The sequence below is a fragment of the Pholcus phalangioides genome, unplaced genomic scaffold (assembly GCF_987345545.1).
Source record: "Pholcus phalangioides strain wild (caught in Gottingen) unplaced genomic scaffold, Ppha-v1.0 ptg000028l_1, whole genome shotgun sequence".
NCBI lineage: Eukaryota > Metazoa > Arthropoda > Arachnida > Araneae > Pholcidae > Pholcus > Pholcus phalangioides.
The window spans coordinates 554,335-571,523 of NW_028301618.1; positions in this window are offsets into that span (position 1 = coordinate 554,335).

Genomic DNA, 17,189 nt, shown 5'->3' on the forward strand with positions numbered 1-17,189 from the left:
AATGCCCATTCATAACAGATCTTGAGGACCGATGCCGAAACATTTTTCAAGCCCCTTTACAACAAAATTTGACTGGGGGTGGGGGTAGAACATAGAATCAAATAAACAACAAGTGAATTATAATATTGATTTTAAAAAAGGAAATGAAAAATAAATGATTTTTCAAAGGTCCAAGACCAACCCCTCGACCGGGCTTTATTGGCCCATTCGTTAAGTCACCACTACATTTTAACAATGGATACAAAATATTATCTTTATAACTAAGGGATTCCTGAACTATTTACGTTCGCAGCACTCATGGAAATTTTAAATGTTGCCCAACACCTCAGCCAACGTCTTCCTAAAGAGTGTAGTCAACACCATAACCCTTGTTTTGTGGAACAGATTTGCACCCTCCACTAATATAATTTGACTGGCTCTTCGTTTTCGTAAGAATGCTCATTTAGGAAAGAAAATTAGAATTTTTTTTTGAATTTTTGAGTAGGAAAACTGAACATCCTAATCTAAATTGTGCATGTGTATCAATAAAAATTATACAAACTGTATAATTTTTATTGATGAGGTGACTGAAAAGGCAGTGACAGCAACGCCAATGAGGTATGTGATATCCCCGCCCCCTCAACGTTTTCTCCCCATCTGGTTGGGAATTTCGAAGATGAGAAACGAAACTAAAACTAATTCAATAAAAAGTTATCAATTAGGTCATTGCAAAGATGGCCTACTGCACATTATCGGTGGGGGGGGGGGAAAGGGAGATAGCCTACAAGTTGGCTACAAGACTCATTCATTCATAAAAAAAATATCGCTCACAAATTGAAAAGAATTTCTTCAATTTAAAAAGTAAAAATTAATCTTCAATTACCTAAGGAAGCAGGTTGGCCACCCCTTTATAAATAGTGAAATGCATGCACAATATCGGTATGTAAGTGCCGCAAAATGTATCTATTTAAAATTCAATAAATCATAAATAGTCAGTCCTCGGTATAACGTCACTCGGGGACCGAATAAAAATGACCGGAAGCTGCGATAACTTGATAACGAGTAATCCCATTTCACTAATTTTGTTGGCAAGGACTATAAAAGAGATGTTATAGGCATCCCCTATCCTGCATCAGGGCCTTTGGTGGATATAGTGAATTTTTCGTGTGAAAAACAAAAAATGATAGGGGGGGGGAGGGAAATCGTCCCACTAGAGCCCTGTTAGTCCAATACCTTCTAAAGCAGATTGCTCTAGAAGGTGTTGGTTAGTCCCACCGTTGAGCGGGGGGGGGGGGGCATGTTTATAGTGCAATGTATGTCTGATGATGTTAATAGTTATGACTTTACAACGAGATCTTTGGACGAGAGATCTTTTCAAGCCTCTCTCTCGGTCATCCGTTTATAAGATTTCAAATTGAAAATTAATTCAACAAAGAAAAAAATTATACATTGATAGGTTTCCTTTCCATGTTTAGCGAGAAAATTCTTTTTCTATGAACACAGGACCATAGCGGGCCTTTTCGGGGCCCCAGGGCACACTTTTTCTGGGGGCCCTTGGGAAGGATTATTATTATGCAAAATAAATGTACATTATTTTGTGGCGCCCAATTAAGCATGTGGCCCTGGTGCAATGCCCCGGTTGCCCCAGCCTAGTTAGGGGGCCTGTATGACCATATAGTAGTTATTCCAGACAACCAGCTTTCGCGGGTAGATAGGACTAGAACTCCTTAATACACGTCGTAGTATATGAAGGCGTCTTATATAGGACAAGGCAAATCGCTTTGGGACAAGATCAAAGAAAAGCGTTGGGTCGCAATAGGCAGGATTAACCATTGAGGACAACAAAGCACGTACTCCTGACACGGGCATCAGAAAAGAGCAATCACTAATTTATTTTTTCTTAGCTGACGATTGTTTTCTGTCTCTGTAGATCGGCTGGCGACAGAAGTAGAAAATGCCATCAGTGAATCCTCTTGAATGCACTTCTGTACTATGCCTGTGACAGATACCCATTATGAGTTTAAAAAAAAAAAAGGAAAAAAAAAGGAGAAAACTATTCAACAGAATACACCCCAACCTCCCCTCACTTGTTAACTTGGGAACCGGTTGACGGCTGCCGGCACACTACGGTTCGGCTGGCGCGGTTGATCTTATCAGCAACCGTGGAATTTCGCGTGAAACACACACTGCTGTTAGCAACCGGGGTTTTTTTATTTTTTAATGTCACGTGACATCTCGGGATTGGCTAAATTATTTTCGCCAAGCTGAAATTAGCTCCAGCTAGCATGCAAATTCGTGCTCCCCCTCTTAACGGATATTCCCTTTTTTACGGACAAATAATAATTTAGTTGTATAATATATGAAAGTATGAATTTCAAACCTCTTTTTAACGGTCACCCATTTTACATGTATTTAATTTTTTTGTCCTGTCCGTGTTCACAAGAAGGAGGGGTTTTACTGTATATACTAATAAAAATATTCATGTAATGGAATTTAATTTTCTTTAACAATATTTGCCGTTTGAAATTAATTCAGAGTTGAAGAAAGACAGCCTACAAGTTGACCCATTTTTGATGCTTTTACGATTCGTGACCAAATCGCACAAATTTTTTTATACATCATGACTGGAATCATCATAATTAATTTAAATAACATATATATTAAAAAACTATTTAAATAACATATTTTTGAAGTTTAAAAAAATTGGCCATGAATTTAGCACGTTTTTCTTTGTAATTAAAGTGAATTTCGAATTAATTAAATTTCTAATTAATGGAAACTAAGCATAATAATTGTAATTTTGGAAAACCCCATATGACCAAAAAAAAAAAAAAAAATCAAGGAAAAAATTATTTTCACCTATTTAAAAAAATATATATTTCTTTTGATGGTCAGGAAAAAAAAATTCAGATAGGAATCGAAATAAAATTTCTGAAAATTTAATGTTTTAAAAACTGTAAAAAATCAAATTTTAAAAAACATTATGATACAACATTATGAAGGGTCGTCTTAAGAGTATTATGGGCCCCCCGGACCAAGTGGTTTTTAGGAGGCCCTACATGGTAAATCCTTTAAAATTTCAATCGGATCTCATTTTTGGGAGGCCCCTCTTCTCTTGAGGCACCCGGGCCGTGCTCGGGTGGGCCCATGCGTTAAGACGGCACTGACTGATGCCCCGAACTCCGAGCCAGACAGGAGCGCAAATGTTAACCCTTCATCTCTCCTTCAATATTAAAAGGGGGCGCCAAAATGCGTGCTTGCCCAAGGGCGTAAAGTTATTGAAAATGTTGGGGGGGGGGGCTCAAGCCCCATACAATGGAACCTCGTTTATTCGTCGCGTCGTATAAACGAGGTTTTTAAGCACGTCGTGGAACAGTCGGGTCAAAGCGTCGTATAAATGCAAAAATCGTATAACTGAAACGTTATCTCTACCTTACTCTTCCGCAAAAATTTCCCTAAGAAAACTAAAAATTATTGTAATTCAAAACCATATTTCATGAAATTGAAATCAAGAAAAAATTATATTACAAAAAAAATTACTCGAAATACAGCACTAAGATTGACATAACATTGCTGTTTCATAAACCTCAAGCACTCTTATGATGTTCCTTTCAAGATTTGAAATACAAAAATGCGTTATTTATAAACTTCAACAAAAAATTCGTCTGTGTTGTTCGATTTCTATATTCAAGAAAAAAGTCAATAAAGCATCGAGTTCAGCTCTTCTGAAAAAAATCAGTTCTGTTTTAAAGAACTGTTTTTGCGTGCATCCACGGTCAACTATCAACCTCCGTTAGCAGTCAGTTCATTTCGGAACTTGCAACAGATATTGTTGAAGCCACCTCCATTCCGTGGTCACATCCGCAGACGATCAACGACCAGCCTGGCCCCAAGAACTTTTTCAGTACATATGTTATACTCGGTTCCTACAGGAAAGTCTGTTCAAAGGTTCTGGTGTACCATGCGCTGGACCAGAGAGGGTGCCAATTTTACCATTTAACCTCTCCTTCAACATTACAAAGAGGCGTCAAAATGCGTGCTCACCCTGGCCGACCAAGCATCTACTTGCGGTCCTGTTTGCAACTGGCATTCATTAATTTAATAGTTTGAAATAATTTCAGAGCAATATCTCAAGTGCAGTATTTTTCTGTCAGATTTAAGAGCAACACCTTTTAAAGCTCAGAAATACCTCAGATATGTGTGACCATGTATTCTGTTTTTAACATTGTCCCGTAACTCAAAGGTTCTGACTTTTTTCAGCAGCGGCTTTTTGCCCAATTCATGGTTCATCCGCGACTCCACGGAATAGCTTGGTAGATAATTTTACTTATAAAAAAACCACTTTTCAAAGAATAAATAAGCATACAAATCAATATTCCAGCTTGTCGCGCCGCCCCTGACAAAGGTTAGCTACACCGCTAGAAGCCACTATGCACACTTTGAGAAACACTGACGTAACTCATATGATCGTTGTTGTTCAGTTGGTTTCCATCTCAGCAGAAAGTAGTTTAGCGGGGATTGCGGAGGGGGGGGGGGGGGTAAGACAAAAATTGATGAAAGAAATTCACGAAAAAAAATTCAAACACCTTGAAAATGATTATAATTTTTTTCAAGGACTTTTAAAGACTTGAAAATGAACTTTTTCTCTAAGGATTTTCAAGGAGGGTACGAACCCTGTCCCTATATACCAGGGCTTGACAAATCTCGGGCTCCAGGTCACCATGGCGACTAGAAAATCGGTATCGGCACCAAACATTCTCTGCATGTGATTGCTAGAGTGGAATCATAGGATGACGAAAACAGTGTGGCTTTCGACATGGGAGAGGGATGGGGGGGGGGGGTCTCCGGAAGTCCTAAAAAACTTCTTCAGCAAAAACCATGCTTGACTCCTCAGGAATATGGCTGTTTCCTACATAGTTTTTGATTTGTCAAGATCGGCTATATTCAAATGACATCAAAACAGGAATCATTCAATGTTTTAAAACAGTATTGAAATTTATACTCGATGAAAAATTCAAAAAGCATGGTCATATAAGCTTATGCAGCCAGAGCCGCTATCCTATAAAATGTTTGACAAATGATTTTACTTCATGTTCATTTCTTTTTCTCTTTAGAGGGGGGGGGGGTGAAGAGGACAAAATCACTGAAAATATTACGATTTGATATTTTGGTTTTTTGTTGGTCGGCATTTCTTCGAGCAGAAATACTTAATTTCGTTTCATTTGTCTTCAATAATGTGCATTTCAATATAGTACAGGAGTACCGTATTTGATTTGCAAAAAATTCAATATAAACAAACAAAACAAAAATATTAAAATGTCTGAGTGAGTACAGTGTTTAAAGAGAGGAAAAATGCAACACCATACTGAGCTCTTTCGCGTATTAATAATGAGAAAATTATTATTGCGTAATTAATGACAAAAGTTCGGTGTAGATAATATCTGATATGGTGATAATCTCATTATGAAATCAATGATGCAATAATTTTATTGCATCAATTAAAAAAATGTGAAGGAAGAGCAACTTTTCTGCGCATTAACCCTATATAGTCCCGTTGATTTTTGAATAGACATGGTAAATGGTCAAAAAACTACAAACAGGTTTTTTGGTATTTCAGAAAGTACATCCTTTAGTGTCATTTCAGTACAAGGTACAGCTATATAAGTACAATAATTTTTATCTATCTAGAAAAAGCTGATTCCTTGTTGGTGTCATATTTGAGAGCTGTCCCAATTTTACGTGCTCAGAGATTTATATTATAGCACCAAATTGAGGGAAATGGAAATAAAATTCAAGGACGAAACTATTCAACTTTGCTGAGCAAAATTCTATCTGTTTATAGATAACATTAAAATTAAGGCAGACTATATTTTACCCTTAATTAATTATTTTAGCTAGTTAAATCCAGTATAATTAATTAAATTGCTGTGATGATGTATTGTTTCAGTTAAAAATATGCTAACAGTGCCAATTTACATCGGTTTCTGGAAAAAAAATAATTTTCAATACGTTTTATGGAGGGGAACCATAGAGGGTATAAAAACATTGGTTTCGATTTTATTTGGCCAACATAGGTGATCAGTTGCTATTAATATTAAGGTGTGCCGCAGATAGCAAACGTTTAAAAACCCATTGGCATAGCAGCTCGCTTATTTTTCTTAACAAACACAGGAATTTCTTAACAAACTCAGTATGACTGATATCAGTCATACTGATATCAGTAAAAGTATAAATACTTTTGTTTAAATTCATAAATCAGAAGGGGGAAAATCTTTGTTTACATATAATATACGTCTGAGCGAGTGCTTATTAACCGAAATTTTAGTATTTGTATAACACTTATATTCAACGTATAGTGTTTTTTTGCTCATATACTACTGATGTATGTAAAAAATTTCAATGTTGAAGGACCTGCAGGTCCGGTAATTATTTTTGGTCAAGCATTATCTTTTTTATCTTTTTTTTGCAATCATTTTCACTAAATCAATTGGTATCAGTTTTGACCATAAACATCCACGTGATAGATATGCCATTCATATTTTACCCTAAAAATTAATTTTAACAAAAATAACTTAATAATCTAACGATATAAAAATTTTCAATCATGTAATGCTGACTACGGCCTATCGAAAACCACGGTTTAATACAAATACAAATACAAATACAACGCCACAACAGGCAAAATGCCCAACGAGGTGGCTGATAAAAAGATGCCCATAAAAATATGGATGTCATATGTTTCAAAAATACAGCAACCCCATTAAAAATGCAATTAACACAAATTATAAACAATATATACACATGATAAAATATCATACAATGCCCATAAAGAATACTTATGGTTGTCTTATTCTAAAAATGGATAGCTTCTCGATTTACCCCAACATGTTTATCGTATTTCTTTTTAAACGTGTCAATTGCGTTACAATTTACTACCTCCGGGGGTAAGCTATTCCATTTATTAACAACCCTATTAGAGAAAAATTCCCTGCGACACCATAACCTTGCATTGTCCCTCACCAATCGATACTGGTGTCCCCTTGTAAAAGCAGTTGATTGGCGGTGTACTAAGAGTTCATGGTCCATCCTATCCATCCCATTGAAAATTTTGAACACTTCGATCATATCTCCTCGACACCTGCGTTCATCCAATGTAAACATATTCAAAAAATGAAGTCTCTCTTCATAACTCAAGCTCTGTGTGCCAATAAGGACACGCGTAGCTTTTCTCTGCACCCCTTCAACCAAGTCTATGTCCCTCTGTAGGTATGGTCTCCAAAACCTTACAGCATACTCCAGTCCAGGACGAACTAAGCCTCGAAAAAGCGGAAGAATGACTTTAGGAGAACGCGAAGAGAGCTTTTTGAAAATGAGACCAAGCATTCTATTCGCTTTTTTGACAACCGCTGAACAATGTTCAGAAAACTTAAGTCGCTCGTCAATGAGAATTCCCAAATCGGTGACTCTAGTTGCATCCGGGATAGTGACACCATTCAACTCGTAAGATAACCGTGGGTTGTTCGAACCAAAATGAGCGACCATGCACTTATCTACGCTAAACGTCATGCCCCATTCATTTGCCCATGCTGCAATCTTGTTTAAGTTGGTCTGGAGCAACTCCCTATCGCTTTCATTCCCGATTACCCCCATTAGCTTCACATCATCTGCGAATTTGCTAGTAATTCCATCGATACCCTGATCGAGTTTGTCGATAAAAAGTGAAAAAAGTATGGGGCCAAGGACACTTCCCTGAGGAACTCCACTTGTGACGTCTGTCCAACCAGAGAATTCCCCGTTCACCATAACTCGTTGCGACCTATCTCTTAACCACGATTCTATCCAATTCAGCAAGTTGCCCCCTATTCCAATCTCGTGTAAACGCTTCAAGAGTTTGCCATGTTGGACCCGATCGAATGCCTTCTGGAAATCAAGGTAAACAACGTCGACATTTTTGCTCTTACCCAAAGCCTTAGTCACGTGATCATAGAAGCAAAGGAGGTTAGTTACACATGACTTCCCCTTCCTGAACCCATGAACTCATGCTGATTATCCGACAATACATTATTCTCGTCTATCCACTTCACAAACTGCCTTTTGATGATAATTTCCAAAATTTTCGAGAGGGAGCTCGTCAAACTCACTGGACGATAATTAGACACCACCTCTCTACTACCCTTCTTAAATATCGGAACAACGTTAGCCAGTTTCCAATCTCTCGGGACGATACCCTCAGCAACACTACTCCTGAATATCTGTGCGACTGGCCCCAACAATTCATTAGCACCTTCCCTGAGAACCCTGGGATAGATATCATCTGGTCCTGGAGCTTTGCTTGCACATACATTTCTTAGAAGATTTAGGACCTCCACGTCTTCTACTTGAATATCGTTGAGGGTTTTATTACCCCATGCAACACCCGTATATCGAATATCATTATCTCCATTAAAAACCGACGCGAAAAAGTCATTGAAAGCACTACACATGCCTACATTGCTCTCTACCTTAGAGCCTCCTATCGAGAGGGGGCCAACTGTCCCCTTACATCCATTATTGACGTATCGAAAAAATGATTTTGGGTCAGAGCCAATGTTATCTGCCAACCTAGATTCAACTTCCTTTTTACTATCCCTTATCGCTTTCTTCAACAGTCTTCTTTTATCAGTAAACAATGATAGGTCACCACGTCCACTTTTATACTCTCTGAATGCTCTTTTCTTTTCAAGATAAAGGTTCCGCACGCTATCCGTGAACCATAGAGGGTGTGATGTACAAACACGCTTTTTTCGAACAAAGGGTATGACGTCGTGCAAAACAGAGGACAGCTTCGTACTAAATTCTTCCCATTGACTTACCACCCCTACTGATTCCAACCGGTCTTTGAAAACTTCCGCTAACCTTCTTCTCAAAACATCAAAGTTAGTTCTCCGAAAACAAGGAACCAGTCTTTTGTTATCAACCTTACCCGAGGAAAAGTTACAGTGAAATCTGACGATACGATGATCACTGGAAGAAAACTCTTCCCCCACCGAAACATGTTCAACTAGATCCTCAGAACTAGTAAGAACTAAATCCAAAATAGCAGTACCCCTAGTGGCTTCTGATACATGCTGATACAAAACATTTTCGAGCACCAACTTAAGAAAGTCTCTTTCATACTGATTTCCAGATGAAAGGTTCTCCCAATCAATACCCGGGTAATTGAAATCCCCTAGTATGAGAACCCTCTTTCGCTTACACATGTAGGAAATTTCATCATGCATTTTGGCAATGTAGTTTTGATCCCTATTCGGTGGATTGTAACAAACCCCAACAATAAGCTTATGACGTCTTTTGCTCTCAAGTTCAACCCATATGGTTGCAATATCACTTCTCTGCACGTTACACTCTCTAGCCTTCAAACAGGATTTCACGTATATCAACACTCCACCCCCTTTCCTATCAGATCTATTTCTCAAAAAAGTATCGTATCCTGAGATGTGTAAGAAAGATTCATCCCCATCCTTTGCCCAAGATTCTGTAATGGCTATAAGATCCAAGCCCTCCACAACTATCATAGTTTCTAAAAAATCTTTCTTATTACCCAAGCTCCTGGCATTTATTAACACACATCTTAATTTGCCCGGTGATTTAGTGTTAAATCACCAGGAATAACCAAACATAGCAGCAATAGCAAACAGTTCGAATGAAACGCATATTTATACATTTCGTTGATTTAAAATAAATATTTCTTGTATCCTCATGTTGTTCATGTCAAATACTCACATTTAAATTTACGCAAAAAATACACACAAGAACCTATTTATACAATTATATAGTTTCTGAACCGGTCCTAATTTCTGCATGAAGTGGGCCATTTAATTTAAACAGCACAGTATTTACTCTATTCGCTAATAAACTAAACATCTTTGACCCTATTTATGCAGGGTTATAATTGTCCACTTTTTTCTAGTGGCACTTCAAGTCAAAGGTCCAAAATTATTTTCGACTTATTTTGTTCCTTGTTATTAGAGACCACTGTTTAAGCAAAACAAATTTGAACAATCCAACTCGCAGTTTTCCAAACTTTTTGTTTCATCGTCCTCCTCTTCAGAATTTGTTTTTTTTCTCATCCCCCCCCCCCGGACCTTTCCATGCCCCCAAGGGGCGATATTGCCCATTATAGGATACTCTGATCTAACTGATCATAACTTCAATAACAATCTCTGTTCCCATTCTTCTAATCACTATCACCGAATATTATTACCAAAATCTCTTGTGTTGTCTGATCAATAATTTCATGGTCGGTTTTCTTTCACCTTTCGTAGTTTTGTAATTTCTGAACTCCGGATAATCCACCCTCGGATAATCGAGGTTCTACTGTACTTTAGATTTCTTTAGCAATCTTGTTACAAACAATGTTTGTCGTAAAAGCTTTTGGCCTCAAGAATATCTGTATAAACATTTTATGCAATCGCAAAATTCCCAAAAAATTAGAGAAACTGCTAATGAGTACTTACCAAGATTATTGTTGCTCTGCTACAAATTGGGCTTTGATGATGATTCCTTCATCATGAAGGAAGGGTAAGGATGCAACGATCGATCAGCGTTGACTTGAAAATTTGTAACATGAACACTCAACGATGACACTTGGATTAAAAAACAACTGGATGTTTCTTCCTCCTCCTATATGCTATAGTTAATATGACAATCCTGTTTTCGGTATTGTCAACTCTGTACAGAAACATTTCTCACGTCTTCGTGCGCAACCATTTATCGGCAATTACCTTTTGTAACTACTATAGTTCGGCTGGTCAAATTTGACCAGCCGAATTAATCTTTTGTGAACATTTCGGATGTCTTATTCTTTGTTTTTTTCTCATGGTTAGTACATCTGGACAACATAAAAATGTAACACTGTGCTGGCTTCCTGAAGGAGGGGCACAGAGATGTGTGTTACTTAAACACCTATAAACACATGATTCAGTTAGATGGCGGTATCCATGACTGAAAATTTCGGGGAAGTTCTCACGCTTCCTTAGGGAAAAAATTTCCAATACATCTGGCTGCCCATTCGTGTGCGTCTTTGTTCGGAATTCGCCTATATATATGTGTGTGTTTGTGTATGCTCCGCCTCGCTTCAGGGCAATTGTATTCTAGAAAGGCTACTAAATTTCTACAGTGGAACAAAAATTGTCAAAGCGCCGCTGACAGGAAAACTACAACATCCATCTCATTATTGCTATCTATCATATAATACATTGCTACCTCCAGAGGGGTGTACAAACAATGAGGAAGGAGATCGTACAGGAAGAGATATAGACCACGACCACCTAGATAATATAGGAGGTCGTGTATAGACCCGTCAACCAGTTCCCAAGTTAACAAGTGAGGGGAGGTTGGGGTGTATTCTGTTGAATAGTTTTCTCCTTTTTTTTCCTTTTTTTTTTTTAAACTCATAATGGGTATCTGTCACAGGCATAGTACAGAAGTGCATTCAAGAGGATTCACTGATGGCATTTTCTACTTCTGTCGCCAGCCGATCTACAGAGACAGAAAACAATCGTCAGCTAAGAAAAAATAAATTAGTGATTGCTCTTTTCTGATGCCCGTGTCAGGAGTACGTGCTTTGTTGTCCTCAATGGTTAATCCTGCCTATTGCGACCCAACGCTTTTCTTTGATCTTGTCCCAAAGCGATTTGCCTTGTCCTATATAAGACGCCTTCATATACTACGACGTGTATTAAGGAGTTCTAGTCCTATCTACCCGCGAAAGCTGGTTGTCTGGAATAACTACTATATGGTCATACAGGCCCCCTAACTAGGCTGGGGCAACCGGGGCATTGCACCAGGGCCACATGCTTAATTGGGCGCCACAAAATAATGTACATTTATTTTGCATAATAATAATCCTTCCCAAGGGCCCCCAGAAAAAGTGTGCCCTGGGGCCCCGAAAAGGCCCGCTATGGTCCTGTGTTCATAGAAAAAGAATTTTCTCGCTAAACATGGAAAGGAAACCTATCAATGTATAATTTTTTTCTTTGTTGAATTAATTTTCAATTTGAAATCTTATAAACGGATGACCGAGAGAGAGGCTTGAAAAGATCTCTCGTCCAAAGATCTCGTTGTAAAGTCATAACTATTAACATCATCAGACATACATTGCACTATAAACATGCCCCCCCCCCCCGCTCAACGGTGGGACTAACCAACACCTTCTAGAGCAATCTGCTTTAGAAGGTATTGGACTAACAGGGCTCTAGTGGGACGATTTCCCTCCCCCCCCCTATCATTTTTTGTTTTTCACACGAAAAATTCACTATATCCACCAAAGGCCCCAGCCTGAGGCCCTGATGCAGGATAGGGGATGCCTATAACATCTCTTTTATAGTCCTTGCTAACAAAATTAGTGAAATGGGATTACTCGTTATCAAGTTATCGCAGCTTCCGGTCATTTTTATTCGGTCCCCGAGTGACGTTATACCGAGGACTGACTATTTATGATTTATTGAATTTTAAATCGATACATTTTGCGGCACTTACATACCGATATTGTGCATGCATTTCACTATTTATAAAGGGGTGGCCAACCCGCTTCCTTAGGTAATTGAAGATTAATTTTTACTTTTTAAATTGAAGAAATTCTTTTCAATTTGTGAGCGATATTTTTTTTATGAATGAATGAGTCTTGTAGCCAACTTGTAGGCTATCTCCCTTCCCCCCCCCCCACCGATAATGTGCAGTAGGCCATCTTTGCAATGACCTAATTGATAACTTTTTATTGAATTAGTTTTAGTTTCGTTTCTCATCTTCGAAATTCCCAACCAGATGGGGAGAAAACGTTGAGGGGGCGGGGATATCACATACCTCATTGGCGTTGCTGTCACTGCCTTTTCAGTCACCTCATCAATAAAAATTATACAGTTTGTATAATTTTTATTGATACACGTGCACAATTTAGATTAGGATGTTCAGTTTTCCTACTCAAAAATTCAAAAAAAAATTCTAATTTTCTTTCTTAAATGAGCATTCTTACGAAAACGAAGAGCCAGTCAAATTATATTAGTGGAGGGTGCAAATCTGTTCCACAAAACAAGGGTTATGGTGTTGACTACACTCTTTAGGAAGACGTTGGCTGAGGTGTTGGGCAACATTTAAAATTTCCATGAGTGCTGCGAACGTAAATAGTTCAGGAATCCCTTAGTTATAAAGATAATAGTTTGTATTCATTGTTAAAATGTAGTGGTGACTTAACGAATGGGCCAATAAAGCCCGGTCGAGGGGTTGGTCTTGGACCTTTGAAAAATCATTTATTTTTCATTTCCTTTTTTAAAATCAATATTATAATTCACTTGTTGTTTATTTGATTCTATGTTCTACCCCCACCCCCAGTCAAATTTTGTTGTAAAGGGGCTTGAAAAATGTTTCGGCATCGGTCCTCAAGATCTGTTATGAATGGGCATTTAGAATGTGCTTTTTTCCCCAATGTTTTTTTGAAAAATATTGGGGGGGGGGGCCTAAAAGTTATTGGTTATTTCGGTTTCAATATTATTGCTTCCCAATTTTCAACCTCCCCCCTCCATGCATCTTTGGGCTTATTTTCATGTCGGCGCCATGGCCGTCCTCCGGTCGCAGTGAACAAAAGAAGAGACACTCAGTTTTTGCCACAGGCAAAGAAGAAAGAGCCCCCCTCAACACCTCAAAGAATCTTCCTCTCAGCCGTGCCTTCTGGCAGTAAGGATTGGAACCGATGGAGGGTGCAATTGGGGATTGAACGGCAGGGAAGAAATGAAATAAACGTATTGTCATGGAACAAGAAAGCCAAAGACCATCCAGATTTTTTAAAAGAACTACAATTTTGAGTAGATTGTGTTTCCATTAACTAATTCATAATTAGGACAACTTTTGGTTAAAAAAAAATTTTTCATCATTGCAAAATGAATAAGCCATATTCATACGAATTTTTGGGGGGGCTGAGCCGCGTCTTCAAAAATGTTGGGGGGGCTCGGGCCCATGGGCCCTATAGAAGTTTACGCCTATGGATAGCAATAATGAGATGGATGTTGTAGTTTTCCTGTCAGCGGCGCTTTGACAATTTTTGTTCCACTGTAGAAATTTAGTAGCCTTTCTAGAATACAACTGCCCTGAAGCGAGGCGGAGCATACACAAACACACACACATATATATAGGCGAATTCCGAACAAAGACGCACACGAATGGGCAGCCAGATGTATTGGAAATTTTTCCCTAAGGAAGCGTGAGAACTTCCCCGAAATTTTCAGTCATGGATACCGCCATCTAACTGAATCATGTGTTTATAGGTGTTTAAGGCTGGGACCTGACTACGGCGCGGTTGCACGCGGTTGAGGTTGGGGGGGAAGGCATCATATATAGTTTTATTCTGTCAACGCACAGATAGGCTGGGACCTGACTACGGCGCGGTTGCACGCGGTTGAGGTTGGGGGGGAAGGCATCATCTATAGTTTTATTCTGTCAACGCACAGATACAACTGCAACCGCTGAGCGCGGTTTTTTCAACCGAGAAAATCCACATTTTTTGGGACGGTTGGGGTAACCGGAAAGCTGCCATCATGTATTGCAAAGGCTTGCGCTCCCTGATGACGGTTCGGCTGGACCTGCGGTTGCTCTCTTCTATTGTCTATTAAGTGGTTTGACAAGGAGGGTGATGCGATTTCGGATGCACTGGACAAAGGAATTGCTCTCCTTCTCAGGCTGCCATAAAAAAATGAGAGGAGAAGACAAATTCGAGGAACTGTATGGTGAATTTCCATGCGACGGAAACTAATTCTTTGTTTGGCGCTTTTGCACTGATAACAATAAAAAATACTAATGAAGAAAAAATTAAATTTTTCTAACTAGTGAAATTTTTTTGCTTTCCTACATGAGCATACATTGAAACTCGGTTATAATGACATTCATAAACTAACGTGATTACGCTAAAACCGAGATGTATATTTTAGAACACTTGAATGAAATGCATTGGATCCCGATTATAACGTTTTAGCAAAAAACCAATTAGTTCCCTCTTCCAAAAGAGTACAAATTACCACGGGGCCCAACCATTTATAATAAATACATAAAAAATTAGAAGTAAAAATAATCAGACATCTGAAGGAATATATTTTTATATTTGCAAATTCTCCGTATCAAACTTTTGAAACATTTATTAAAAGCCTAAGTATGAACCGGGGAGGAAATACGTCCCTAAGAGCTGCATTGTGTGTGTGTTTTGCTTTCATTATTGTCTTTTTGTTACTTATTTTTGTATCGTATGTGAATGTGGCTGTCTATCTTTGATTTTTCAATTAAAAAAAACCATCTAGGCCAGCGGTTCTCAACCGGTGCTCCGTGTGAACTCCCAAGGGCTCCGCGGCCCTCGAGGAAAATAAAAAAAGAACCAGTAAATTTGAAAAAAATAATTATTAATATTTTTGAATAAAAATAAATCAGTAACTTTGATGAATAAATAAAAATAAGCTATAGGGCTCCGCCGTAGAAATTATATACTGGAAAGGGCTCCGGGGGTCAAAAAAGATTGAGAACCGCTGATTTAGACAAAACGTTGTATGCGGGTAATATCGAAGAGTGCACTAAAACAATTTTCACACCTACCGTTCTTTTCAAGCAGTTTTTAATTTACATACACACACAAAGTAGCAACTAGGGAGAGCGGGTCCACTGTATCGAGTGCTGAACTAGAGGGGGCGCCGAATTGCCCCTTTAACACCACTCCTTCTAACCTTTCCTTATACGGGGACGCCAAAAGCTTGCTAGCTCCAGTTAAAAAAGTATCCAGCTGCGGCCCTGTATGTACCTTAAACCTTGCAACATACATACTGATGAACAGGGCCACAACGACATGCGTGGTCAGCCGGGGCAAGCACGCATTTTGGCTCCCCCTTTTAATATTGAAGGAGAGATGAAGGGTTAACATTTGCGCTCCTGTCTGGCTCGGAGTTCGGGGCATCAGTCAGTGCCGTCTTAACGCATGGGCCCACCCGAGCACGGCCCGGGTGCCTCAAGAGAAGAGGGGCCTCCCAAAAATGAGATCCGATTGAAATTTTAAAGGATTTACCATGTAGGGCCTCCTAAAAACCACTTGGTCCGGGGGGCCCATAATACTCTTAAGACGACCCTTCATAATGTTGTATCATAATGTTTTTTAAAATTTGATTTTTTACAGTTTTTAAAACATTAAATTTTCAGAAATTTTATTTCGATTCCTATCTGAATTTTTTTTTTCCTGACCATCAAAAGAAATATATATTTTTTTAAATAGGTGAAAATAATTTTTTCCTTGATTTTTTTTTTTTTTTTTGGTCATATGGGGTTTCCCAAAATTACAATTATTATGCTTAATTTCCATTAATTAGAAATTTAATTAATTCGAAATTCACTTTAATTACGAAGAAAAACGGGCTAAATTCATGGCCAATTTTTTTAAACTTCAAAAATATGTTATTTAAATAGTTTTTAATATATGTTATTTAAATTAATTATGATGATTCCAGTCATGATATATAAAAAAATTTGTGCGATTTGGTCACGAATCGTAAAAGCATCAAAAGTGGGTCAACTTGTAGGCCGTCTTTCTTCAACTTTGAATTAATTTCAAACGTCAAATATTGTTACAGAAAATTAAATTTCATTACATGAATATTTTTATTAGTATATACAGTAAAACCCCTCCATTTTGTGAACACGGACAGGACAAAAAAATTAAATACATGTAAAATGGGTGACCGTTAAAAAGAGGTTTGAAATTCATACTTTTATATATTATACAACTAAATTATTATTTGTCCGTAAAAGAGGGAGTATCCGTTAAGAGGGGGAGCACGAATTTGCATGCTAACTGGAGCCAACTTCAGCTTGGCGAAAATAATTTAGCCAATCCCGAGATGTCACGTGACATTAAAAAATAAAAAAAACCCCGGTTGCTAACAGCAGTGTGTGTTTCACGCGAAATTCCACGGTTGCTGATAAGATCAACCGCGCCAGCCGAACCGTAGTGTGCCGGCAGCCTTTTATGCTTTGAAGAAGTTACGGGGAAATATCTATTAATCTATCTTGAAGCGCCGCTAACGAATCATGGCAAGGGAGCAGTGGTCGACAAAAGTTTGTGAACCATTGGTATAGGGAAAAGTGTTCCACTGAGAGAGGGATTAACTTTACAAAATATTTGGGCTTGTCAATGCTAAAATAAGAACGCG